The 25,601-nt window shown below is 39.7% G+C and overlaps 1 protein-coding gene across 2 annotated transcripts in view; it reads left to right on the top strand.

Moving 5' to 3' along the window:
- Window positions 1-3,046: 3,046 nt before the first annotated feature.
- CDH11 (cadherin 11) overlaps window positions 3,047-25,601 on the top strand; it is an 81,966-nt gene continuing 59,411 nt past the window's right edge. The window contains exons 1-2 of one of the 2 annotated variants that reach the window (XM_040615470.1): window positions 3,047-3,193; window positions 3,544-3,695. The gene's annotated coding sequence lies outside the window, so the exon portion shown is untranslated. Of the gene's footprint in view, window positions 3,696-25,601 lie in introns of both variants that reach the window. The other variant, XM_040615471.1, reaches the window with a different exon arrangement.

The following is a 25,601-nucleotide window of genomic DNA, read 5'->3' as shown; positions in this document are numbered from 1 at the left end:
GAAAATCTCCCATCTAGTGTGCTGTGAATGCACACAAGAACTGGTTGCCATCCAGTGGAGCAGCTCTGCTGATGTTCTAGGGTACCCTTCCTCCCTGCATTTCTTATCCTGAAATGATGGCAGCATAGTTTGGAACTGCCTGAACGTAAACTGTAAAGGCTAAAGGGAATATACCAAATGTCTTCATTTACCATCATCACATACTGATTTTCGTTTCACTACTTCTTATGCTCTGTGTCTAACATAAAAAGTAGGACTCATCTGACTTTTAGATGGTTGTAGGTAGGTTTGTAGTCTGAGCAAGTTGTTAAGAACCCTTTGGTATATAGAGAAGCATCTGCAGCTGGTGGCCTGTCCTGATGAGAGGGACTTCTTTTTTGTTGACATTAAATGAACATTTACTACAGATAGCATGTTAGATACTCAATTTTAAAAAGGCTTAAGTAGGTGAAATTAATTCCACAGTGGTTATGACTGTAATCAGACTTGGGACTTAGCCAGAGGTGCAAACACATAGATTTCAGCAGCAATTTTGCTTTAATTTTGTTTGCAGATAAGGATGATCTATCTATAGATCCTATAGGAAGATGAACAAATGGGAGAAAATAATAGCAGAATCTGATTAGTTTACACCGAGATTTCAGTGCAGAAGGAAGGGAGGAAACAAGCCACTCACCAGATCAGACGTTACTATGCTCGTTTGTTAACGTGCTTCCTTGAATGGAATTAATGAAACCTTTCATTATAGATCAATATGCTCTTTGACTAGAGAATATTATGGGTACCTATTATATATGTTTAATTAGGTTGAAATTGCATTCACATTTCCTTTATATATTACAAAAAATCTGATCTCAGCAATTCAAAAAAAGAGAATTACAAAAGTCATCCCCTCCGCTGTGCTGCTAAAGCCAGCAAGAGAAGGGAAAAAAGGGAAAAAATCCTCAGCCAACTGCCCAGCTCTGGGCTTCAGCTTAGTGACAATTTTGGCAGAGCTGCACTGAGTAGTACTCACTACAGGGTATCCATAAAGAAAACAAATGGTAATTCTCACACTATCATCACAGGAGATTGATGGTATCCATTAAAGGCAATAGGTTTGGACTGGGACTATATGGAACTATTTTGAGACATATTTCCCTTCCTCTCATATTTTCTGTCCAAAACCAATTTCTTGACAAAACTGTTCCAAATTAATGTGCACGAGCCTCCTTTCTCAGCTACGTCTCCCCCAAAAAATTCTGGAGTGATCTTTTACATCTTTTATTTCTCGATAGAAATGTATTACTCCTTGAATTTTCTACCAAAACCCACTCCTAAAACTAGTTTTCGTAGCACCACCGCCCTATTCCTATCAAAGTAAAGCCCTCAGTACTTCAGTACCAGTTAATTAGCTGTATTGTTCCCTGATGCTTTCAGCCCAGCCCAGGGTGTTTCGGGGTTTGTTCCCCATTTCCCAGCCTGTCCCAAGCCCTCTGGGCTCTCCAGGCCGGGGCTGCATCCCTGCCCCAGGCCGCCTCGGAGCCCTCCAGCCTCGTGCTCCCACCCGCTGCGGGCCTTTCCTGGGTGCCTGTGAGTGGGACCGTGAACTCTCAACGGCTCTCTGAAGCCATTTTTAGCCTTAATTCTCCAAAGGCCCCAGCTCCGCAGTCGGGCGGCTCCTGCTTTTCCCCTGGGGCTGACATCAGGCAGGACTCGGTGTTTGGCCTGGAGAGGAGGAGGCTCAGGGGGACCTTGTTGCTCTGTACAACCACCTGACAGGTGGGGGTAGGTCTCTTCTCCCTGATAACAAGTAATAGGACAAGAGGAAATGGCCTCAAGTTGTGCCAAGGGAGGTTTAGACTGGATATTAGAAAAAATTTCTTCATGAAAGGGTGGTGAGGCATTGGAACAGGCTGCCCAGGGAGGCGCTGAGTCACCATTCTTGCAGGTGTTTAAAAGAGGTGTAGATGTGGTGCTCAGGGACGTGGTTTAGTGATGGACTTGGCAATCCTGGGTTAACAGTTGGACTTGCTTTAAAGGTCTTTTCCAACCTAAACGATTCCATGATTGTATGACTTGCTTCTCTGCTGTGCTAAGTTTATTGTCCCTCAGCCTCCTTAGGATGCATTGTTTATCAGCTTTCCTCCTTCCAAATTCTTTGTTTATACAGTGGCAGCTTTTGTGCCAATTTTTTTTTCTCTTTGCCCGGAGTTATTGGCAGAGCTAATTAACCACAGAATATAAAAGCCTTGTTCTTTGGGGCCAAGTGGGGTGGTCACAGAGCAGCGTGAGTGCTGCCTTGTGGCGTGGGGGATGAACGGTTGGATGGGTTGCCTGAGGATGGGCAGATTATCTTCACAAAGAGGTACCTAGTTATTTCCAGCAGCGAATGCAATCCTTATTCTTGAGGGGCTGCGCATTGCATCCTTCCTGGCTCTGCTCTGTGCTGCTCCACAGCTACACAGATGGCACTGACTGTGCTGACAGCCACCTCAGAGCACACAGGTCCTGGCCTCCCTGATGGGTGAGAGGGGACATGCAGGCTCACGTGTGCCTGGGTGGGCATGACAGGAGAAGGGGCTGCATGCTGCCTCTGGGTTTGCATTGACTCAGGGCACTTCTCGGTGGGCTCACAGAGCTCAGCCCCACCCAGGAGTCGTACCTGGGGTTTTCACTTTTGGTAACAAAACCGGAGAGCGTGAGCGGCAGCCCCTGGATCAGGTGTGTTTGAGCAGGGTCACCCATTCCACCCCCCAAGGGAGAGCAGCCTGCCTGGGCAGAGGCCTGGCCCCAGCCTCTGGCTGCCAGCTACCACCGACCAGGGTTTTCCACATCCAGAAATGCTTGGGGAACTTTATAATTTATTTTTTTCCTGGGGCAAATGTCTGATCATGACAGGAAACACGACTGGGTTCAGCATAAAATACTCCTGCTGCGTGTCCAGCTCAGACGCTTTCCCCATCCGTGCTGCGAGGTTGGGGCAGCCCCCCAAGCCGGAGTCTGGCCGCAGCTGGCCGTGCCCGGGGCTCTGGCGTGGGTTACAGCCCACCCGCGGTGCCGCCTGCCGCCGTGGGGTGGTCCTGGGCTGCCTGCAGAGGAGTGGCGACAGGGAAGGGACAGGGCATCCCTCCCCGCAGCCTGCCAGCACAGCAGGATGGGTGTCCCGGTGCCCCTCGCAGACGTGCTTGCGGGTGCCTGCCTGGCTGAGGGGGTGCGGAACCCACCCCTGGCGCGGGGAGAGCGCACCCTGCCCACCCCCGGGGCCGCCTAGGCGGAGGGAGAGGGTGCCGGGGCTCCTTACCCCCCTCCTTTCCCCTTCCAGCCCCAACTTCTCCCCTGCGGGCGTCAGAGGGCACCCAGGACGCGGGGCCGGCAGGAGGGCAGGCTCGGGGGTCTGCGTTCCTCGTGGGGTGGGGGGAAGGGAGAAGAAAACAGAGAAGCAACAGCCTCCAGCTTTTCCCTTCCTCTAATCTTGCTTCACTCCCCCTTGCTCCCTCTCCCTCCCTCTCCCCTTTCCTCTCCCCTTTCCCCTCCCTCCCTCTTTCTAATTCCTGCCGCTAGCTCGGAGCCTCATTCAGCAGCCGCTGCCGGTGGAGTGTAATAGGCTGAAGATGCTGCCGTGCCTGCTCGGTGTCTAGTTGTGAATGGGACTTGCCTCCTCTCCCACCTCCGGAGGTGGCCGAGGGAAGGAGCCAGCCCCGCCGGACCCGCAGGTAAGCGGCGGCCGGAGCCGCGGGGGGCAGCGGGGCACGCCGGCGCCGGAGTTGCCGCGGGCGAGCGGGGCGGCGGGGCTGCCGGGCGAGGGGGAAGGAGCGGGGGCGGCTGGGGCAATGGTCGCCTCCCGTCGCTGCGAGCCGGAGGACCGGGCGGCAGGATGCCTGCGTGCGCACCAGAAACTTGACAGCAGCAGCGGGGCTGGGGCTGCGGCGTGCGGGGGCCAGGCAGGTGCGGGCGCCGGGAGCGGGAGCGGGGGGCCGGGCAGCGCCGGGCGAGGTGCGCGGCGCCCGGCGGCAGCTCCGCGGAGGCGGCCGGCCGGCTCCCCGCAGGGGCCAGATAGCCTCTCCGGAGGGAGAAAGGAAACGCTGTGGCAAGCGGTATTTTATTTATTTATTTATTTTTAATTCCTTCAGTTCTTGCTCGGGGGGGCGGCGGCAGGGTTGGGGGAGAGCGAGCATTTGTCCGTTTTAAAATGTTCCTCCGGATAAGCGCATATTGAAAGCCCCGAACTGAAAATCTTTTACTTGTACTATAGCTCCTAGGCATGAAATGGATATGCAGAAATTCTGAGTGCACGAAATGATGAATACTCTATCCAGAATAAAAAAAGGGAAAGACTTTGATTTATATCTTCCTCTCCTCCTACTCTCTCTCTTTTTTTTTTTTTTGTTTGTTGTTTTTTTGGTTGTTTTTTTTTTTTTTTATTTTATTTTGCTTGCTGGTTTTCAAATGCATTACTATTCACAAGATACCAAAATGGTATCTGTCTTTAATATGGGCTAGTCCAAAAAGCATTAGACTCCTGGGTGATACATGCATAACCACATTCCCAAGAAAGGTAAAATAGATCAGGCTGCGGGTCCCCATAAATACCATTAACTTTTAGAATAAAAGTGCTTCCTGTGCAGTCCTTGGGGAGCACATATAGCAGTCTGACATCATGATACAAATGCCTTTACCTTCTATAGAAGTCCCCCTTTATTGTCTACTCTTTTAAATATTCATTTGGTGGGGAGAGAACCAGTATATGCTAGGAGATCTTTGTACCATTGCTACAAAGGACAGTGTAGCTGTGTAACACAGTATTTACCTACTAAGATATCTGTGACAAAGTAACCTCTTTAGCAAATGAGGTCACTAATTCAGAAATTAGCCCTCTATAAGGAGAATGCTCATTTCTTTTCCATGTTCCATTGACTGGTAACTCCCTGGGAAAGACTTTTCTTCCTGTTGATTTCTGATGGTGATACAATGAGAATGCCACAGACTCTGCACCCCTCTATTAAGAAATTAAATATTTTTAATTATTTAATAATGAAACTGTTGAATGAGAAAAGCACTTGCAGATTCAAAAGCAGGGAGGCATGGACTCAGACGTTACTGAATGCCCATCTCTTTTTTCCCCTCCCTGGCTCTTATGCTAGCTTCAATGTTTCCAAAGCCTATGTGATTCTTCAGTTAAATACTTTGTTCTCCTTTTCTACACTGGCTAACACATACCAATAAATAAATTTGCTTTCAGTGTAGAAGTTCTGCAACAATTAATCTGACATCTGGCTCAGGTCTGTCCACTGAGATTTGGAACATAAACCGATGGTTGTACTCAATCCTTTGGATGTTTTTATATGAAGAGATATATGGAAGTATGGAAGTGGAATTGCAGATGTTTGCTTATGAACAGCATTTTCATAGCAGAGCGGCTCAATTCATGTTGCTGGGAGATGGGCAGTAAGAACAGTAGGGAGACTAGAGAGCAGAAGGTCTGGTTTGAGCTTCATACCTTCACGCACAAAACATTCTTCTAGTGTATTCTTAGTCTACTACACTCTAGAAAACAGAAGGTTCTGGCTGTACTTGTAAAGCAGTTCTCCTTCCTTTTGCAGGAAAAGAGGAAACTAAAGTTACAGAACTAAGAATAAGATCTTCCATAAAATATTCAGAAATTCTTTAAGGAAATTGCCTAAAAGACATCTTTCTTCTGCAGGCTCTTGTTCTTAGGCCCTGGAACTGAATATTTATCTTTTTTTCCTCACCTCAGCATCAGAGAATGAGCATGGACAGAGAATGCTATTAATAGACTTCTCCACATCAGCTTTAACTTTGCTAAAATTTTAAGTGTTGCCTGTCCAAAAAAATCACTAGAACTAGATTACTTCATTACCAGAAATGCTGCTACACTAGGGTATGTCAAGAAATGAGATAAGTCATTGCGATTTATTGTCAGCAGTTTCAGAAGGAAATATGTATGGAACTAGTTGATTGAGAGACAGGACAGCTAAATTAATTTTTCTTTTGCATAACAATATGGGCAAACTACAAAGACTGGAATGATTTCTGTGATTTGTTTGATAAAATGTTTTTAAATATATCATGTAATTTCAGCTTCGATTAACATGCTATTCTGACAACTTTCGACATGTTTGATTTAATTTAGTGTAAGAAACATACGTGAAGTTCAGAGTTCCAGCAGACTAACATTTTTTTTTCTGTAAATGCTGTAACAAAACAAAGTGTAACTTGAGAAACAAATGTTTTATTGCTGAGATTTCCACAATAGAAGTTATTTCTAGCTCAGACATCATAAAAATGTAATTTCAAACTTAAAGCTAGCATTTCCTTTTTTTGGTGAACCCCCTGAACCAATTGTGAATCCATTTTGTGAGCTGGATGTTTAGCGAACTGTCTTCAGTGTGTGAGAAACAGAGGTCTCATCTGGAATCAATTAAATTGAAACAGTTTAGCAACATACTTTCTAGACTTTTTTTTTTTTTTTGTCTGAGTTTTTCTACTAGCCTTTTAAGCTAAAAAATCTGTGTATAATTTTCTATGCTATAACCCACACCCCCACCCTTTTTTTTTTTTTCCTTTTTTTTTTTTTTTTTTTTCTTTTTGTGTAATGGCATTTCAGTTTTCATTGTCTCTTTGCTGGGGCCAACCCAAAGCTTAGGGAAATAAATGGAAAGATGGCCGTTGATTTAAACGTAGTTTGGATCAGGCACTTTGTCCCTAGGAATCAAGACGACTTACTTCACACTTGAGTATTGCCATTTTATGCCATATCTCTGTATATTTTTTACTGCATCTCTTATCAGTTAAGGAATATTGTAGTCATATACTTCTAAAACTCTTTTGCAGTGTTTTAGGAGAAAATGTAGTCCTGTGTTTAGTTTTTGATACTGAAGACTAGGATGCTGTTAGACTGTGAAATTCTCGATTCATTTAAGTGCAAGCCCGCGTATGCCGAATTATTAAACCCATTCATTTCCTTCTCCTGTGTAAGTAAGGACTTTAAAGTCATTTAAATATTACCGAAGAGTAGCAAATCTGCGCGGGATGCTCCCGGAGGAGAGATTTTGACGCCAGGAGCCGGGATTTGTGGAAGCCGTTCGGCGGGTGCTGAGGCTTGCTGCCGCTCCGCCTTGCTCAACAGGTCGGCGGCGGGCAGCGGGGCGGGCACTAGAGGGCGCTGATGCTCTTCGCTGCCGCCCGCCGCCGCCCGCTGCCAGGGCGCTATGAAAAGCCGTTTTGTTACCACCGGCATTGCTGGCCCTCTCTGGGGAGGCGGGATTCAATCTCGCTGCGGTTCGGGCTAATGCTCAGGCAGTTTGTCAGGATTAGCATCTTTCTAGTCAGTGGATCGCGTTACCTTCGGCGTGGCGTTACCGCCTCGGCGCTCGCTACGAAGTTTTGGAATGCTGTAACTTCAGCTCGTCTGAAGAGTGCCACAGCTGGAGTCTAGGTGTAAAACAAACAGCCCAGCCCTCTCAGTGGCTGTGGCTTTTAAGGGGTTTGCTATCTCTGCCTTTTCAAAGACGGTGTCAGTTCCTGCTATGCCCACTAAAAGAGTTTAAAGACAGAAAAAAATGATACGGTGAAACAAAAAAATATCTCTTTCAGAAATATTGTCATGCTTGAAAGATCTTATTAAGACGTCCTTGGTAGAAAAAAGACATATTAGGCCAAACTGGTCTAATTTTACCTGTACACATCTAGGTCAGTGGAGCTTACAACTGAAGAACAGAGAAAAGTAGATTGGTCTGAATAATTTCTGTATATTCCATAGCACCTTGGAACATAAAGGATGTTTGTAGCCCATCGCTGCAAGTGCTGACCAAGAAGGACATACATGATGGTATAGATTTGAAACGGCTGCAGGATTGGAAAAAGTCTCATTTCTACCTCCCCTGTTCTGATGGTCTTCCCTAGACATCCACTTTGCGGTATTGCTAAAGGCAAGTGCTGGACTGCACTGATCTCTGATTTGACTGATAGACTAACCAAATTTCTGTGTATAAGAAGCATACCATAATTTCCAGAGTGCAGAATTTTATAATATGTAGTATATCCACTTGGGCAGATATGCAGCCAGAGAAGCTAATGTGTCTAATAGAAATTTCGGTCTACAACTTTGATGCCAAAAATGGGCACCATAATACCATACTAGCTGTAGAGTTTTCTGTCAGTCACCTGCTTTGGGAATCAGTTAAGAGGTACCTTAAAGTAACAACTCTTGGTGCAAGAGTTAGTAACTAGTACACTGGAAAATGAATGCCGCTTTGCTGAGGAGCACTGTGCTGCCAAGAGAAGTTTGCAAAGGGTTAACTGCCCATCCTCTGTCCTCCAAGACAGGGAATGTCCCTTAAGCTGTTAGATGTGCTCAGGGTGGGTGGAAAAGCTAGAGCTGCCAGTCATGTTCAAGGCCCTTCAGAGAACATTATGCATGGCTGGGACATTAGCAGTGCCTTGCAGGCTAGCTGGAATTCAGAGACAAATATCTGGAGCAGCCGGCCCTGCTGCTGAGCAGTGCCTGTGGGGAAGGTGACATTATGGTTAATTTTGCCTGACAAAGGCATAAGGCCTTCTTCCATAACTGCTTGGGTGGTGTGGTGGCTTTCAGGCATCCCAGTCCCACTGAGCTCTGCTGGGTCCATGAGCCATAATTTAGCTCTTCAAATTTAAAGTGCTGGCTGAAGCAAATTCTAAGGGTTTTTTTGTGTTTGTTTTTTTTTCCTCCAAAGTTTGGCAATGAGTAAGAGCCCTCTCCCTTCTGAATCAGCCAGAGTTCATCAGAATTCTTAATTGTAATGCAATGGCAGGCAGTTGGAGTAGTAGAAATCAATGTAAATGGATTAAAAGAAAAGGACCAAGTAACTGAATGTAAAAGAGGAGCCAGGATTTTCCAGAGTGATTGCTGAAGAACGCAGCAATAGGTTTCCAAATATAATTTGTTATTATAACGATGATTTAATAGTTCATCAACAAATAGACTGTAGCCATGTTATAGGCGAACTAACGTAAAATGCAATTGTGGATCGTGAAGTATTATAGACTAGACAAAATTGAACAGAACTTTGATACATGAATGTAAGCTGTAGGAGTACCTACCTAGACAGTAATTACACTTAGGCTTTTATTTAATTGTGTTGGTGCAGTCTGACACTATTCCAATGAACTCTCAATGATGCTGTGGAGACACAGGCCCACACAGGCGATGAGCAGAAGGACTTGTATTCAATAACCCTTTAAAACACAATTCACAGAATTTCCATGTTTGTGAGCTTCACAGCACCATGCGTTTAGCTCCCTTATCCTTGTATGGTGCAACTTGTGCAGGTTTTCTTGCCCTACCAGTGTGTATCAGGACTACTCCATAGTCTGGAAACAGCCTGGCTTGGATGGCTGTGCACAGGTTTGTTCCTTGCTTCTATCCTCACACTAGCATGTGGGGTAGAGGTTGAATTTATGGTGTACTGTCTTGCAGCCACCGTTTCTTTTTATATGAGCTCCTAATCACACAGAGTCTATGCTGGCTTGGTAAGCAAAAACAGAGAAAAGGTCCTTAACTTGATGTAGATCCCATTGAAGAGTTGTTTCTTCTGCATTTCATGCTCTTCATTTTATACAGTGTGATCATCAGATATTCCATGTGAAAGTACTACGTTTAAGGTTAAACTGGTGCCATAGAAACTCTGGTTCAACATAATTTTTATCCCAGTGAGGCTGCTGATATATATTTTAAAATAAAATAAAACTTCAGAAACATATTAATTGGTCTCAGTGGTTAAGTTAAATAGTTAAATACATGCATACATATCATTCTGCCAAGGATAAGTCATTAGTTCAGTATAAACTAGAAATGATAGCTCTATTTGAATCAGGAGACTAAACCCCATTTCCATTAATGCTAACTGTTTTATTAATACATGCGTGTGTCGGCTTTAAGTCATAAATTTAAATGGTCTGTCCCTTCTTGATTTAAAGTAATTATCTCAAAGATCTTGGCTGCTGAATGAATGACTGCATTACACCTTTCATCTTTTATCAACTAATTTTTAAATTATTTTTTTGCACATGAACATTATAAGGCAAACAAAAGAAACAGAGTTTGTGCAAAGCTGGCTGGAATTTGAACCAAAACTAAAAGTATTTTCATTACCCAGAGCAGAATACCTGCAGCTATACCAGCCCTTGGACAAGGATTCTCAGACCTTTTTAGAGTCATATAACATCATGTACCTGCCTGCATCTTATGTGTACTTTGTGCGCATTTAAGTATATTTTCATTTATATAGTTAAAATAATTTTTTGTTTGTTACTAGAAAATTTTTATTGAAGCAACAGGTAAAAAATGCAACCTATAAATTATTTGAGAAAATTGACATTCAAAAAGTTTATACCTAGTTTTTGGAAATGATTTAATTTTATCTGAGGAAAATCCTGAGGTAAACACAGGACTTTGAATAGCATTTACAAAGTAAAAAAATGGTCTCATTAGCACTAGAAAACACACTTGAAATTTTAGGATTAAATCTTGTCCTTTTCAGAGCAGTGCTTCCAACAGGCAGTCCTCCCTTTCAGCAAACTAGACCATGTATTGATGCAGTTAGGTATATCTAAGTATCAGTTCATTTTAGATCACCATTCAAGGCAAGATTTTAGTGCATTTCTTCATTACAGAGAGCTTTCTGGTCAGGGCAGAAATGACTGTAAACTTCTTCTGAGGAATGGCCAGTATTAAAACAGTTGAACGCCGCCAGGTTAGTTCAATACGTACAGTGCAGCGATCAAAACCTCCAGTTTCATATTGCATGTAACCATCATTATTTAACCACAGAGATTACCAAGCTGATGTAACTGAAGAAGCACTCAAACATTTATTCAGTGCACACAGTGAACAGATATTTTTAAAGATAATGTCTCCTTCATATTCTCTTTCAGCATATTTTCCTTGCAATTGAAATTCCAGTGAAGATCTTCAGTATTTCACTTTAGTGAAAGTTACTGTTCATTCACGGTTTCAAACCCAATTTCTCCAGACGTAAGAGGTTCCAAAATTTTGAAAAGCAGTTGAATAATAATTTTACTTGGGGCTCTGATTCAAATCGAGAATTTTATCTGCCACTGATTGTTGCCTTTCTATTTGTTACCATTCCAGCTATAGCTGGTGTAGCTCAGAGAATACAACTGATTAGTATGCATTTCAATTCTTTTTAGCACGGTGGCAATTTACATAGCATTTCTGTTTCTAAAGCAGAAAAAAACATAGTAGGCATTGGCATTTACATACAAACAATTTATCATTTACATACAAAAGGGCTGATTAGGTAGCAATACAAGTGACAGTAAGTCAGACTTAGGACGGTCATTATAGTTCTTTCTGTCCTTAAAATTGTGAATTTTGCAATAGTTATATGAAAAAAAAAGTTAATAAACTATGAATATGTAGTCACTAAACTTAACAGTCCTTTTAGAGATGTCTAGTATGTGGTTATCTATGGTGCAGTCTTTGACTATACCTTTGTAGTGAAGCTACTTTAAGATGATCCCTTCCTCAAGGATTCCCAGTCCTGCACTGCAGTTTGCAGCCCACTGATCTGTACAAAGAAAGTTGATTTGGAGACTTTGGAGCTCATTGGGGTATCTGCATGGTCTGGGTAAGGTAACTCTATACGCCCTTGGTACATAGCATAGCCTGTGCTCCCAGGCGTGGTTTCTCAGGTTCCTGCATCGTCATCAACTTGAGGTCACTGAACTTGCTTATGTTTAGATGATATTTCTTGTGCAGTTTATTAGCGTCTGCTCCCCCTCTACAGCACAGAATCTAATATCCAGTGAACTTTTCACCTTCAAAGTTTCCCACTTTCCAATACAGACTTCGCTCTGCCCTCCCATAACCTCCTTTTTATCAGGTATAGTGGGCTCTTCTAGCCTTCCTTTTTATTTTCATATTTCTGCTTTATTCAGCCACGACCACTTATCCTCAAATGTAGAAGCATTGTTCTGTGATTGATTGGGTCACGCTAATTCAACACTTGCCTTCTCCTTTGTCTATTACTTCTATCTGAACTAAACAAGGCCTTCCCATTCCTAGGCTGCTATGTAACCCTACCCCTTACTACAGTCTTGTAGTTAGCAATGTCCAGTTGTCTTCTGCACATATTACTTAGCTTTTTGGATCCATAACCAGAAGTCTTACTTTCTTTGTGTTTGGCTAGGTATATGTCAAACTGGTGGGAGCAGTTAGATTTGAAAAAAACTAGTTCTCAATATGTTCAATCACTTCCTATATATTTACTTCATAACAAAGAAAACTTCACATTTAAATAAGGTGGCATTAGAGTGACCTGGAAACACTCAAGCAATCTCATGAAAAAGGAAATAGAAACAAGCCTCACTGCTGCATTAGACCGTTTATTTGCAATATGCAGATAGCCTATATAACTAGGACGTGATGAACTCCATTGAAAAAAGTAACGTGAAGATTTACTCCATGCTACAGTGATGTGCTGTGCTTCTATAGCATCACAAATTAATAAGTGGCTGCTGGCCTGGGTTTTAAAGAAGCCAAAATGCATGACAACAACCAAAAGTCATATTACAAAAGTCTAATTTATGTATTTTTTTAATGACATTGAGTTGACATTGAGTGCCACCTTAGTGAGATCTCTAAGGCCTTCAGTATGTATTTGTACATTTAGAAGGCTAGGGAAAAGTTCACTTTGCTTAGTATAGGCTCAGAATTTTTTTATTGTTGTTATCAGGCTTTTTTAAATGCTTCTGTGAGCAGGCAAATTTAAACTATCTGACATTTGCACTTTACTGGTTAAAATTCTGTCTGGTCAACCTGATATAAAACAGTGTAACCTTATTGGAGTCCATGGGGTTATTCAATTGACATTAGTATTATTGAACATCCTTGATATGGAAATTTAAAGTAGTTTTGGCAATTACGTTAACTCATGTTTTTAAACAGAGTACACGGAGGTGTGCATTTCAGGGTTAAGGCAGTTTTTAGTCCTACTAACATTAGGAACGCTATCAGTACACCACCATATGTAAGAAATTGCACTAATACTTGTTTAATTATCCAATCAAATTAAACAAGAAATGAGTTTGGCTGAAATAATCGAGTCTATAGAGAAAGTGCCAGCTCTGATACTTACCAAGATTTGACAGTTGCTCGTTGTTGTGACCTTGGCTTTTTTTATGACAAGCTAGAGGTCAGAAAGCATGCTAGCTGTAATTACTGCCTTTGTAAGATTCTGTAGGCCATCCTCTGCAGCAGACTTGAACCAGATTGTGTACATGTATCAGATTACTGATGAACTGGGTGCAAATCTGTATTTCGTTCTTGTAAGGGTTAAATCCTGTTTCTGTCACCATACACAGTCTGTGGAACGATTTAACCTTTATGATATTTCCCTTCAAAAATGAATGATTAGCAAGTTATTTCTTGAAAGCTGTGCATAATGTGAGAGCTACCAAAAATGAGACTTTTAAAACTTTTATTTATTTTTTCCAAAAAATTTACAGAAGGTCATTGATACTTTATTAAGAAAAAAAAGTAATTTAAATGGAAGTAATAATGTGTACAAAAGACTTTTCTGTATTAAATCATTTTGCCTACTGGAGGAGACAAGAAGAATGTTTTTGCCTAGAGGTATACCCCATCTGGAAGTTAAATCCATTTTTACTAGAAATGAAATAATTCAAAATAAACTGTAAAAAAGCTTGTGTTTTAACTGTTTCCATGTGCTTAAAAATACACTATTTTTAACCCATAAATGCCTTGGGCAATTTATTACTTTCATTGAATTGATGCTAATTGTTTCTGGAATATGAGATCAGCATCTCCTTCTTTCATGCTTTTCAATAATGTTACAAGGAGTATTTTGAATCACTCAAATACAGTGATTTCCTCTTTCATGTGTTAGTTATAGATGCAGCTCCTGTGACTTAACAGGAAAAAGATAAAACTGTATACACGTTAAATTCCTTTCTCATTCTTACCAATTGATTATACACATTTCCCCTTTGGGCTTTATATAGGCCCCCAAGTTTTATTTTCCAAAAAATTAGAAACATGCCAACTTTTTAATAACATATCAAGTGTTTTAAATATAAAGACATGAATGTCTGTCTACATTCTCTGCTCCAAAACAACGTCTGTTGTCTGTAGTAAGCCAGACATATTCATCATGCTTTCTTAAGCCTGTATCCTTGTGAATTGAGATGTCAGTGTGGATGACATGAATCCTTTCCACAGCTGTGCCTTGAAGGACAGATGCCTTTCTACCATGAATGGTACCAGAAAAAGTTGTGTTGCAAAACTGCTTTTCCCTGCTTTTCAGTAGTCTAGTGAGGTCATTTCCATAATACATGGAACTGCTTCTAAAATTAGGGGTATGTACATACACATACATGGTTCTGTTGAAGCTGTATAGGGAACTGAGTAAGAGATCCCTATACATTAATTATGCCTTCTAATTATTCCCTTTTAGTAACCTCCTCATGTCCCAAAAGAATCCTAGAATGAATGAAGAGGAGCATAATTCCTCATTTGTGGAGAGGAGTTCTTTCAGTAATCGTATTCAAAATTACAAATGAGCTGAGAGGACAGCATCTGTATTGACTCTAGTTTCTGTTCTGTTTTGCAGGCAGCATGGCTAGGACTTTGACTTGTTAATGGCAAAGATGACTTCATCCAGGTGCTTGCTTTTGAGGACAGGGAAGAATGAAAAGCCAAAATCTATCTCTCTGTTTTTCCTATTTTAAGACTGTTCTTTCACTTGACTAGATGAGTGTGTGCCCACTCACATTTCTTTTGGGGGAAATAGTTGAAAAGCATGGAACATGATGAAAACTCTTGTATTGCAAAGGCAAACCCCTTGCTTCTCAGGAGTGTTTCTGTGTGTCTCAGTGGCACGCCATCCAAAGAGCAGCTTCCAAAGCATATTAAGGTGAGATAACTTGACTGAAAAAGAATTTCAGCTTGTTTAGGAGGGGAAGGTTCAGCCTTTCAATAAACATCCCATCAAGCCTGTGGTGTATGGATTCTATTGGACCTACTGTACTCCTATTGGAGCAGCATCCCCAAATGATATTGTGGTGCTCACTTTAAAATGCCAGACTATTGCATAAAATCTGCTGCTAGTAACAAAAGGGTTAAAAAACATATGGGCTAGTTATCTGTCTGGAGCTTCAAACAGCCATATTCTACATCAAAAAGGGACTGCAGCAAGTCCTTGATCAAAGCTCAGGTAATTTAATTATTTGCCTTCATGAATCAAGGGGTCCTTGAACAAGCTCAGGATGTCTGGATATTAGAATATAGGAAATTTATTGTTTCACTCCTTCTAATATTCCAACATCAAAGGGATCTTTTTCCTATAAACAAAACAGTCTGAATTCAAAGAATTCAAGCAAAAGCTGGTGTGGAGAGCTTCAGTTTTCTAGGATCTTTGTGAGCTGGAAATTAAGCTGATTCCTGCGGGGTGAGATATTTACCACTGTGAATCTTTGTGTTTGTTTTATATAACTAAACATCTGTACCAAATCTTGCAAACTGAAATGCTTAGCTCCTACTCTTCCTGTAAGTTCACTTGATGTTGTTTTCCCAGTTATTCAATTTTATGTGATTTTTTCATATTTTGTTTTGCAAATCTCTGTTTGCCGAGCTCTAAGTGGCTCTTTGACCACATCATGCTTTGAGATTCTAATTAGCAGAGTGTAATGTAGACTCTGCACCCTAATGCAGAGGAGAGAGTTCAAAGCTGATTCCTCCAGCAGCCCAGTCAAAAGTCAGAACAAATTTAGGGTGGTGAGAGAAGCCCATGGTCTGAAAGAACAGTGCTCAGTCCCAAGCGCTTCTCACCATCGGTGCAGTCACGTTAGTTCAGGATTAGTGAAGCAAAAATTGGTTGGCGTTTTTTAAACCCTAAACATAGCAGAAATGTGCATGCTGATTACAAGATAGATTTTCAGCCTGCAAAAGTAAGTGTCACTATTTCTAGGAAAGATTAATTCCTGTGTATCTTTCCCTGTTATTTTTACATTTTCTTCTTTTGGTCTGGCAGATTTCCTTTCACAGCTGGGGCCCGACCCCTCTTTTTTCTGTGTTCATGGACCAAACATAATAGACTAAAATTTATTATGGTAAGTGCTGCTCTTAGTGTGTGTGTGTGTTGTATGTTTATCTGCTATGCCATTTCTGCATAAAAGCTGTCTTGTTGCCTGTGTCATCATGATTTTGTATGTGTTATATTCATGACTTGCAACAATCCTGTGTGTCAAACTGCTATTGAAACCAGGGAGATGTCTCTGCAGAGTACTGCCTTATGTCTTAGCAGGAACAGAAATAAATTAGTGGGAGACAAGTCAGTAGAGACAGGAAACAAGTGCAGGCACTATATGTTTCCAAGAATAATATAGAAGTTATATAAATAGATAGAAAATAAAATGGTTTGGCTCATCCCACCCTCTCATATTTACCTGTGAAATAAAAAGTGCCACACATATGTAGTTCAGCAGATCCTTTTGCAAATGAAAATTGTTCTTTAAAAATACCATGCAATTTTTTATAAAACAAAAGGACTGCAAAATTCTCATAAAAAGTCTGTTTAATTATCTCATATAAAACAGTAAATAATCAAGACAATATAACAATGCAGTATTCTGGAATTCATTGTCATGCTTTTGAGCTCTGCAAAGCATTTTGTTTGAAATGGTGACATAATGCTTGGAGAGCCATGCTCCTCTGCTTCATGAAAAAGAAGGTATGATCTACTTCACACATTGGCTAACTGTAGAACTCTGTCAGCTATGCATGCTGCAGTTCCTTACAATAACATTACAGAATGAAAACAACTCTACTCAGTAGTAAAGACATTTCTAATTCCTGCCACAAAGCCCAGATAACTCAGTTATCGGAAGAAGACATTTTTTGTGTGAAACTTTTGAAACCACTGAGTCAGATTTTTCTGTTTCTTTGATTTAGACAGAAAACTTTCTTTTAAGCTTGAAAGACCTTGATTTTCATTTCAATTAACTAAGCACATTTAAATTATTACCATGTGATAATCTTATTCCATGTTTTCCAAGAGATCGGCAATTAGAAAGGTGATTATTTCCCTGAAAGTGAAGTTACTTGGTTGATGTCATACCAAAATCTACAGTAGCGTTCAAGACAGCAGTATCATAGTCACCCAGGCAGTATTGCCAAAAAGTTTTACACACACACATATGTTTTCTGTGCACATGTGTATACATACACATGAGAACACACACCTTTCCTGAATGTCTGTCATAGTTTTACTGTGAAATCACTGATATTAAACAGGACCATACACATCAATTTATGGAAGCCTTAATTTCTGCCATATAAACTACGTGGTGGTGTGAGTGGTTACATTTGCCAGTGAATGATGTAGTGACAGTGCACATGCCTGTGCCATTACCAGAGGAGGAGGAATTGATTAGCAATAACACACTTCATTAACACTGCACTTTCTCAATCATTGTAATTGTGGCTCTTCCCCTAAAACATCAAGTGGAACAGGTTTCATTTCAACCAAATCAATCTAATGTGTTAAAATTTACATAATTTCCTCTCATTGCGTTTATAGAGCAGCAGGAATTTTAATTTGCATTGTCTGTATAGTCTATAATCAAAGTGTTAAGAGCACAAGGTTTATTCATTATGTATGGCATGTGGTGACAAATTTGCATAATAGGCTGCATCTTGCTGAAATATTCCTTCCTTCCCCATGACCACCTTTGCAATTTTGGCCATAACTTATTTTCTATAAACTTGTTAATTCAATTACAAAAGTTTTTGAGTTCCATAGAACATTTTTTAGGGAGAAGTATCCTTTTAAAAATAAGTAAGTAGATAAAATGTCATACTGAAAGATGAGAAGTGCTAAAGGAAAGCATTGACAACTGGAGCGTGTTTCCTGATTTCAGGAGAAAGCTGGTATAAAACCACTGCGGTGTCTGCTATTGCTGTATACCAAAGGCAATCATTCACAGATTGAATGGAAAGGTACCTTTCTGTGAATTTAGTTGCAGTTACTGTATAGAATCTGTTCAATGAAAACTTTCAAAACTAAGTTAGAAACTAAAAAGTACTTAAGAAATTAAGGTGCTATAAACGTAAACCTCCATCATTGATTGTTGCCTGCTAAAACAACATATTTGCTTTATGAAAATAAAAGTGCTTAACAAGACATTTTTGTAGGAAATTATTATATTTTAGTAAATAGAGGGAAAAATAGATAATTTTGAAATCATTTGTAGCAGCTAAAAGTATTATCTAAATGAGGAAGATAATGCATCCATTGGTCTTGATGCACAGGTCCTGTACAGAGTGTCACAGAGCTACAATATCATAAGATTTATCATTTAGAACTTTGAATTACTGAATTTTATATGTGGTATGTATCAGACAGTTCCCTTTCCTTTTGCCGCCCGAGTAAGGATATTCAGACTAAAATGCAGGAGAACATATTTATTTTTATTATATCGCACTATCTTCTAATGCAACAGTATAAACAAGTATATTCTATGTTCTAGTGTGTACAGAGATTCAAAGTAGTACGAGATTTATCTACCTTTGATCTCTGTAGAACCTCTTAACAGAAGTGCAGAATATATTTAGATGTTGACAGTTATACTTCTAGTAAGAGGTTATCTGGACAGGTGCTTCAGTCCTCTACCGAAACATTCATACGCATAATTTTATTAATACATAGCTGAATCCCTAATCTGATGTTGACTTTAAAACCATCGTACTGTATTGTATTTGAATTACATTTTAATCCGTGCTAAGAAAAGGGTGTGTGGGTGTATTACATACATGATGGCTTGTATTTTCAAGTTATATAAGTACAGAACAGACACAAATCTGACATTTGTGAATATTTCAATTTCTGTATGAAATCAGAATGGAACTTCGGTTTAAGTAACTGTTAACATCCTACTTGTGCCAAAATGCTTCTAAACAGTGTTATGTCAATGTAGATGCAACGGCTGTGTACATAAAAAAGGAGTGAACACTGTAACTAAGTTCACATTACTAAAATTTCAAGATTAATAGATAGTCAGATTATGCTCAGTAGGTTGAGAGAGGTGCAAAAGACCTTTGAGAGACAGAGAGAATCCAAGGAAAGGGGAGAGTCATTTTGCAAGTGAACTCAGCAACAAAAGGGCCTGTTAAAGTGATTATGAAGCACTAACAGTGGACGATTTTTTTGTTTTTCAACTTTTCACAGAGGTTGCTGTGTGTGCTGCACAGTACTTGAAAATGCCATCTCATTCTGCTCTCAAGCTCCTCTGACAAGGACTGTTTTGCCTACCTTCCATCTTTTTTCTTCCTTACCTATTTTCCTACCATTTTTCCACATCCATTGAAAATTGTTTAAAAATCTGCAAGGAACTATCAACAGGCGTCGGTTTACAGATAGAGGCATGTAGCAAGGGCAAGTAATATCGTATTGGTTGTCTCTTTGCCCAGTATATTCCCAGCGATAAACAACATCTATGCTCAGTATTCATGCTCTTGTAGTGGACCCACTCTGATTGTATGAGCTGTAGAACAGGGGGTGAGGGAATGTGCTACGTGTTTTAAAAGACTTCCTTTATATCTGCAGTGTGTGACAGCTGTATGAACCCCAAAACTGATTTTGTGAGCTTTGCAGAATATTCTTGTCAAATTGAAATCTCGTTTGAACTGCACCTGGTTTTGGACTCTGATGTTCCCAAGCATCAGCACATCTTGCTGTTGATTAAGCATCAGCTGAAAAAATGCCAGTTGGAAATGTCACCAAAGCTCTTCGTTAGAGCTCCTCCTGGCCATCTGGGGGGAGCCTGCCGGCCTGCGTAGGAGAGAATGGATGTTCCTGAAAGCCCAAGAAGAAAAGTGGAAGGGTGGAAATATATGAAGAGTTATGTGTAATGCCAGTTCAGACCATCTGAGGATGTGTGCTCTCTGGGGAATTGCACCTGGACGTTAATTGAACCAAGTGAAGCTCTATGTTTACATCTAACACAGATGATTTAAGCTACTGAGTTCAGTTTGGGAAATTTCACTTTAGGCTCTCACCCCAGAGTTGGCTTAGTCCTGCTGCTGTGAGCTTTCTAGGAGAATAAGACCTGCTGAAGTCTAAGCAGAAGTACACCTAAACTGCTATTGCCACGAGAATAAAACAGAATAGCCAAAGCAAAGTATCTCAACCAGCTCTGCTGAAGCAATGTTCAGCAATGCACCTACTACTGAAGGTGCTATTGTTTATGCTCCGCTTCATTCAACTTGATATATAGTATTCCTTGTCCATGGCTTCAGCAGCTGTCATCTAGATCAGACTTCAGCTGAAATCTGTTTGTGGCAATTTTTGTAAGAAATACGTGTTTTAAAACTCAATGTGAGAGATGAAAGAGAAATCAAATAGTTTAAAATGCTTTAGAAGTTTAGTAAGTTGTCTCTTGAAACAGCTACAGAACTTGGCCAGCCAGTAAAATAAAATAAAATGTACATTAACAGCAGATTAGGATCTTGATTATAAATACTGTGATGCTACAGATAAACAGGATTTTTTTTCTGCAAACCAAAATAGTTTTACTATCAACTCATAACTTGTCTTTGTTTGAAAAAGCTCTGGCTAATCCAGTTAGAGAAATGCCTAAGATTATGGTAATTATTAAAAGACCAACAGCAGCACTTCCTTTCCAACCTCCTGAAGGACAGTTTGGCACCCAGGCAAGAGAACAAGGGAATGGTTTACCTTGCTCTTAGATGTTGCAGATTGGGCAGAATTTAGGCAAGCTCAGTTTGGACTTAGAGGACTTACAATTTTTCAAATTGTACTTTTCTTCTTCTCTAACATATAATATGATTTTTTTAATAGTATCATGTGGGGCTTTTATATAACAAACCTGTTCCTCTTCCAGGACCTACGCCAGTGGTGAAACCTTTTGATTTCTCAAGCTCTTTTCTTATAGTGCATTATACGTTTACATTTTTGCTCTGGTATTGCATGTCTTAGGTTTACTATAGCATGCATTGAAACCTATATGCTACATACATAAGATCATGCTTTTGAGTGGATGCACCTGTCTAAAGTACTTTTGCTTTGCCTGCCTGAGGTGGCTGGACTCAGACTACAAATGTATAGTTCCCCTCTTCTTTTTTATTTATTAGTACAACACCCTATGCATAGAGACAATTTCTTTGCTTATTTGCCTGGTAACACAGAAGCCAGAGCAGAAGTCCCTTGTTTTAAGTGCTAACATTTAGAGGGTACTTTGAAAAAAAGTTAAAAATATAAATGTTGACAGCTTTCAAAGGAGATGTATCAGCTACAAATAGACAAAATATTCCACTAATTTAGTTCTTTCTCTCCTTGATCTTGTTTTGATCCAGGGACTATACAAAATTTCAGTATTTAATAGGTTTTTGGAAACTTAGTTTTAAATCAGGGAAAGATCAGCAATATGACATTGCTGGCTCTAAAGGAAAAATGAAATGTCATGTAACTGAAATAAGTGCTACAACTCTCTGTGAGGCAATTTGTGGGTTTTTTTTCCCTTGCATGATTAGATTTTATAAATATCCTACTGTGTACAGGTATGTTCTCATCTTCCCATCTACCAGTACAGGCTGATGGGCTGTCCTCCACTCTTAGATGACAAGCAGCCAGCAGCAGTTAATGACAGCACTGGAATTTTTGGCACCTTTTTTTACACTGCACTGACTCCATGCTCACAGGATAATTATCTCTCAGCTTTGCTTTATGTCACTGAATACAGAACATGCATCAGTGCTCCTTCAAGAAATTTCCAAAGAATTTATCTCTGAAACTATGATTTCTAAGTGTTTGTGGGGAAAGGGACCCTTGACTCCAAATGTGATTAAAGCAGGGGTATTAGTGACATCACTTTCTTGGTTCCTCTTTTCTGAAGTGCTGTTGGTGAATTTTGGGCAGGGTATAGCATTGTGATAGAGGATGATAAGCAGCTTTATATATTCTTGGATATCAAAGCAACCTTAACACATATTTGTGTGGCAGCCATCAGTACTTTTGAGGATTGATTACTATGCTTGAATATAGGCCTAGGGAAAGATCGTGGAGGTGTTGTACTTAAACTTTGTGTTTGATATGAAGTTTTATTCTGCAGCAAGCTATGTTTATGGGTTCCTATCGTGAGAGCTGAAATAAAAGATGGAGTAAGCCAGTAAGTGCCAGAACCGAGAAGAACATGGATTTTCTTTGCTCCATATGCACTTTGTCAAATAAAATTTATTTATATTCCTCTTGAATTAAAGACAGAGATAAAGTGCATTCTTATTCTTGACTTTTTACCACCATATTGCTTAGTCTTTCATCTTTTTAGTGCCTGGATACTTCTTTTAATCTATGTCTCTATTGCCTGTTTTTAAATATCCTAATACTACAGGTTCCCTTTCCACATTCTTGAACTGCTTGAACTCATTGAGATTTTTACTGCTGAACTTTAATGGGTCAGGTCTAAGTGTTCAGAGTGCCTTATGGTGGCTTCCCAAACTCAATTCAAATTTTCCAGCACACTTACTACAGGGAACCCCCTTTTTTTCTTCCTTCTTTCCGTTTCCCCCCACCCCCCACCCCGTGTTTTGTTGTTGTTAATTTTTGTTTAAACTGGGATTCTAATTATTTCAAGTATAATTATGTACTTCAGAATTTTGGGAGTACTAAATGATCTGCAAAATACTAAAACAGGCAGATCATATGCATCTTATCATCCTCAGAAACAAACAGTATTAGAAGTCTTTTGAATAGGCCATAGATAGCTGCAAGGAAGCTGAGTGAGGAGGACTGGATTACTTATGCCAGAATATTTACATGGCGTTGAGCCTAAATGGTTGTTACGAGAGTTTCTCCTGTTGAATGATCAAGACAAAGCAGCTACAGTCCTTCCAATTCATTCAGCTGTACAAGCTTTAATTACCTCAACCTGGACCGAACCCACTAAATCTGTCTGGTTCTTCTGAACTACAGTCATTAAATTACTTACCCCCAATGGCATCCTGGTGTCAGTTGTTGCTTCTGAAGTCAGTTGGAAGAAACACTATTGGAAGAGGGATCTTTAAGCAAGGGAATACCAACACTTTTCTTAAAAGATTCTGTTAATAAGAAAATAAAGAGTAAAATTTGTTTGTTACAATTATCCTTCTCAGATTTATTTGACATCTTTCAGCTCAGAGAAGATGACTTCTATTTTCAGTGTTTTTTCTGTATAGAATAACTCTTATGCTTTTTCGAGTTAAATTTTTGAATTAATTAAATTTCGTGTTTGTTGTATTGTCACAGAATCTGAGAAAACCAAGGGACATGTATTTGATTAACTGACCTCTATTGAGATCCATAGTCTTATTCTTACCATTGAAAAGTAAATTTTGTGAAAATCCTTTAGAGTGTATCAGATCACAAGATGTTCCCTGCATTTTGTTTGCTCTTTTCCATTATTTTTTTTTTCAAGAAGTTCAGTACCACTAAATTCAGCTCTGATTATTTTTTTCCTTAGACTTTTAAATGGAGGAAATGTAAATATTTTATTTCTGCAACAAACTGTTCCTCAAGGAGGTGTGAGGGTACCACAGAATGAGACAAAATTCAGATAAATCTGTCTGTAATAGTCTCCCAAGGAACTGGTAGGGTTTTAAAAAGAAACAACATTAAATCAATACGGGCTAATAATTTCTTCCAAGTATTTTCTCCAGATGTTATTATATAGAATTTCAATAGATTTTTTTTCCCTTGTTCTTGACCTGTTGCTATTTTCTCGTCTTGGTTATGTCTCTCATATGTTATACGTCTCTAACATATAACAAACTGTAATGTTACCAAGTTTCTGTTACACTCATAGGCCAAATAGTTACAATTCTTTATGCAGAAATTAAAAGCATTTACCACCTTGATGCTATTATTTCTCATGATAAAATAGGCAAAAATCATAAAGCTCTACAGATTTGCTGTGATTTTTAGATAGTTATTTCCAGGAATAAAAAAAAAATCTGAAATTTTTAATTCAGAGGAAAATTAGTTCCATCCTTTAGTATTCTTACCAAATGACTCATGTAATTGTTTTCAAAGTCATTAGCAAATCTTTCTTTTGGTAAGATAAAAGATTGAACTTAAGAGGAATTGTTAGCTCCCACATTCTGTCAGTTCGACTCAACTGAAACTAGTTTCCAAATGTATTTCTTTGTCTGCCTCTTGTTTCTTCATAGGGCAGAATATGTGGATATATTGGAAGACATATGTATACATATGTACCTACAGTTAGTGGGAGACTTCTGTTTTGTGTAACATAGTAGTAGCTGGTTTTGTTCAGCATAATGAGAACAGGGAAAGTCCACTAGATTAGACTCATGGAGCTACAGAATATAGAGGTGGCCATTACAGGTAAGATGTCTGAAATGACTCCTTTTTTCAGATTAGTTTTTTAAATTAGTTTTAGGTCAGGACAGGAGCAGAAAACAAAATTTGCTTCAAAAGTAAAACACGTTATGTTTTAAAGACATTAACTTTCTTCAAACCTTCTGCTCCAAGTTTAAAGTTTTTTGTGGTTTGAATCTTAAAAAAATAATTCTAGTGAAGATTATATGTTTTTGGTCTTGTTCTGTGGTAGCAAGTGTTTGCTAATATAGTTATGCCAGGATATCTATATTGGTAGCAATCCTTATTTTAAGCACAGCATGTGTTGGCGAAAGAATGCTTTTATCAGCTCATGAATAAAACTCATATAGCAGAAAGGGCTCGTCTTTACCAACTGAAATATTTCCATTCTCAGGTTTTTGTCTTACACCATTGTCAGCGAGGAGGGGCTGAAACCATACATCTCTGACGTAGGCTCGACCCATATTTTCAGGATGCCAGAGGAAGTGAGACATTACTAATTTACATGTCTCGAAAGTTTCTGTTTTTTAAAAAAAATATTTATAAAGTCACAATTTTTTAAAGAAAAACTGATCTCACCAACAGAAAAAAGTTATTAATGAAGAGGGATTTAAGATCCTGTAAAAACCAACAAAAAAAAATGTTGGAGTATATGGGTTAATGTCACATTTTCTAATCTAGAGGGATCTTGGTAAAAAAATGTGGGTTCTTCTCCTACCATTGTGGATTCTTTTAATGACTTGCTTTATGGACTTTATTCAGGTCATTCCTCTCTTTACACCTTCCCAGATGGCTGTGGCCGTCTCTCGTAATATGTTTGCACATGGTTTTAGAAATCAAGAGCCTTCAGGGAAATAGGTACCACTGTCAAATCAGGAATAATTTCCAATTAAGTAATATAAAATGTCTGAAGGGTTTTTTTACAGAAAAGCTTTGTGCAGGAGACTAAAAACCCATGGCTGTAACTGCTTGAGTGCAACTGAATATGGCCAGCAGTGGCCTTCAGTTCAGAACCTGCAGAACGAGTTTTAGTTAACTACACGCATCAACATTAAATTGTCAAAATTAAGCACTGCTTTGCTTGGAAATGTCACTAATAGTTTGCAGGTGGGACATACACATCATTCATATGCAGTATGATACAATCCATAGTACTCACGGTTAAGCATCATTTTCCATTCTGCTGTG

The sequence above is a fragment of the Falco naumanni genome, chromosome 15, assembly GCF_017639655.2.
Source record: "Falco naumanni isolate bFalNau1 chromosome 15, bFalNau1.pat, whole genome shotgun sequence".
NCBI lineage: Eukaryota > Metazoa > Chordata > Aves > Falconiformes > Falconidae > Falco > Falco naumanni.
Note: the sequence above shows the minus strand (reverse complement) of the source record. Positions and strands in the feature narration are given on the sequence as shown.